Source organism: Bison bison, unplaced genomic scaffold (assembly GCF_000754665.1).
Source record: "Bison bison bison isolate TAMUID 2011002044 unplaced genomic scaffold, Bison_UMD1.0 scf7180017845419, whole genome shotgun sequence".
NCBI lineage: Eukaryota > Metazoa > Chordata > Mammalia > Artiodactyla > Bovidae > Bison > Bison bison.
Window position 1 is genome coordinate 2,776 of NW_011475992.1, and position 3,110 is coordinate 5,885.

At 41.7% G+C, this 3,110-nt stretch overlaps 1 pseudogene; it reads left to right on the forward strand.

The window, feature by feature from the left end:
- The first annotated feature begins 1,312 nt into the window (after window positions 1-1,312).
- LOC104984644 lies at window positions 1,313-2,250 on the forward strand (annotated as a pseudogene).
- Window positions 2,251-3,110: the final 860 nt, after the last annotated feature.

Here is a 3,110-nt window from a genome sequence, read left to right on the forward strand (position 1 = left end):
TGGTGTTGCAGGCAGGTTCTTTAACACTGAGCCAATTCAAGTTATACTTGCATCCTTTTTCAAATTCTTTCCCCATTTAGGTTGCTACATAATACAGAGCAAAGTTCCCTGTGCTGTTGAGTAGGTCCTTGTTGGTTATCCATTTTAAATATAGCCACCATTTGTAGTATTGATCAGAGCTTCTCCTTTCCCCTCCTCCAAGTTCCTTCAGCACTGAAACCCTGGCTAATTCTCCACTTTCACTTTCCTTCCTTGAAATTTTCCATCTGTGTAAAACACTAAGGTCCAGTTTTTTGCAATAGCCTTTTGTTAAGAATCTATGGGGCGTTAGAGAATGTTGATGTGTATCAGTGAAAAGTGCATGTTGTCAGTCCTCAGATATTTCAGAGTAGGGTGGAGGGAGACAAAGAGGTACAAAATCTATGTGTAAAAAATTACAAAGAAATGATAATAGTAAAGAAAAAAAGTTGCTTTCTTAATAAACAACTACTTCAATTATCTTACTTTCCATCTGAATTTGTAACCTTTCCCCAAATAGGCATGCTACAATATGATTCATTCTTGTCTTGCCTTTTCCTTTACCTGCAAGCTTGAATGAGCCTTTTAGCTATGTAGTCAGCCTTCTCTATCTACACTTTCTCACTTATTGAATCTTCAGCTCCTTTCATTCTGGTTTCTATTGCCACCAGTCCAATGAATTATCCATGTCCAGGTCACTAATGACACCCTTTCAATAAAATTTAATGACCATTCATATTCTCATATTATTAGACTTTTGCTTAGCTGACAAGTTGATCCTATGTTCCTTAAAATTTTCATGGAGAAAGCAACTTCTCCTTTACAGTATTATCATTTTTGTTTTCTTAAACTGATACAACACTGACTTAATTTATTGCACATTTTTAAATTGTGAGGTTACTACCTATCGTTATTCTCTTTTCACATCTTAGCATTTACACTGATTCTTTTTTTCTCTTTCATAGACTGTAGCATTAATTGTCTAGAGAAGGAAATGGCAACCCACTCCAGTATTCTTGCCTGGAGAATCCCAGGGACAGAGGAGCCTGGTGGGCTGCCGTTTATGGGGTTGCACAGAGTCGGACATGACTGAAGTGACTTAGCAGCAGCAGCGTTAATTGTCAAGTCCCACCACTCTATCTTTAGGATATTGCCTGGAATTTTCCTCCTTCTATATATCATTAGCAACCTACAGAGTGAGAGCTATATTTTTGAAATCAATTAAACAAAATTACCTTTTGTATCTGACCAAGCAAATAGTCAAGACAAGACTTCTCAGCTCAGGATTCACTGGATGACCTCACTCAGCAACTACTCCACTCCTTTAGTCTCTGAATTCCTCCTCATCTGCTTCCTTAACTACCAGAGCTGGCAGCACTGGCTGTCCCTGCCCCTCAGTCTCCTCTTTCTTCTGGTCCTGGGGGCCAATGCCACTCTCCTGATCACCATCCGGCTGGAGGTCTCTCTTCATGAACCCATGTACTGTTTGCTCAGCCTCCTCTTCCTGCTGGACATGGTGCTCTGCCTCACTGTCATCCCCAAGGTCCTGGCCATCTTCTGGTTTGACCTCAGGTCCACCAGCTTCTCTGCTGCTTCCTCCAGATGTTCATCATGAACAGCTTCCTCCCCATGGAGTCCTGTGCATTTTTGGTCATGGCCTATGACCGCTATGTGGCCATCTGCCACCCACTGAGGTACCCATCCATCTTCACTAACCACGTTGTGGCCAAGCTAGTACCTTCATTGTCATACAAAATGCCCTTCTCACTCTACCCATTCCCATTCTTGCTGCCAGGCTTTGTTATTGTGGGGAAAATGTCACTGAGAACTGCATTTGTGCCAACCTGTCTGTGTCCAGGATTTCCTGTGACAATTTCACCCTGAACACAATCTACCAGTTTGTGGCTGGTTGGATGATACTAGGCTCAGATTTCATCCTCGTTTTCATCTTCTACATCTTCATCTTAAGAGCTGTGTTCAAGTTCAAGGCCGAGGGAGCTGCAGTCAAAGCTCTGAGCATGTGTGGCTCTCACTTCATCCTCATTCTCTTTTTCAGCACCATCCTTCTGGTTGTGTTGACAAATGTGGCCAGAAAGTGTCCCCATGGACATCCTGATCCTGCTCAATATCCTTCATCACCTCATACCCCCTGCCTTGAACCCTGTTGTATATGGGGTTTGGACTAAAGAGATAAAGCAAGGAATTCAGAAACTGTTGCAGAGAGGGATGTGAATTTATAAAACAGATTTAGAATTCTATCTGCCCTTCCTTCTCAGTGATTTTTCCCAGGCATGAGCTAGAGAAAAGCCTGACCCTGGTTTCTTCCTTTGTTCTTGCCTGACTCAGGAGAGGGTAGGCAAGAGGAAGAAACTCATTTTTCTTGGGCAACTGCTTTGGTCCTGGGCAGTTACAGTGAAACAATTTAATCTTCACAACATTCATGTAGCTACTACTACTACTACTACTTCCATTTTACATAGTATAAAAAAATATGATTTTAAGAGAAAAAACTACTGGAGATCATATATATATACATATAGCAGATATATGACAGAGCAGACATTAAAATCCAGGCTCTAGAGCCTGGTGTCTTTCTACAGAAATGTCCCACCCTTGCCTGTGTTTTGTCCTTCTGGATTTCCATGGATATTTCCTGCCTGTATCTCCTATTATGAGAGGGATGAGTTCTCAGAAAAGACAGAGTCCTGTGACAAAGAACCTGCAGGACCATAGGAAAAGAGCACTCATAATAATAATAAATCAGTGCTAACCTCTTACTATGTCCTCAACAGCCTCACTGCCCTCAGGGAGTCTAGAGAATGAGGAAATAGTTTGAGGTGGGGGGAGAGTGGATATGAATGGAGTAAGAAATTGGGGAATCAGGACAGTAAATTGGCCATGTCCCCATGGGTTTAAGCGGCACATGCAGTGAACTGAAAGGCAGGTCTTATCTGTTGATTCATCTCAAGAGCTCTAGTTGAAGGTGAAAAGATAGAGCGAAGTGTCACGTTTGTGGATAAAAGTGGGTTCATTCAGGAGAAAATAAATCTCACAGATTACCTTTAGAGAATTTAAAGTAAGCACTTGATTAA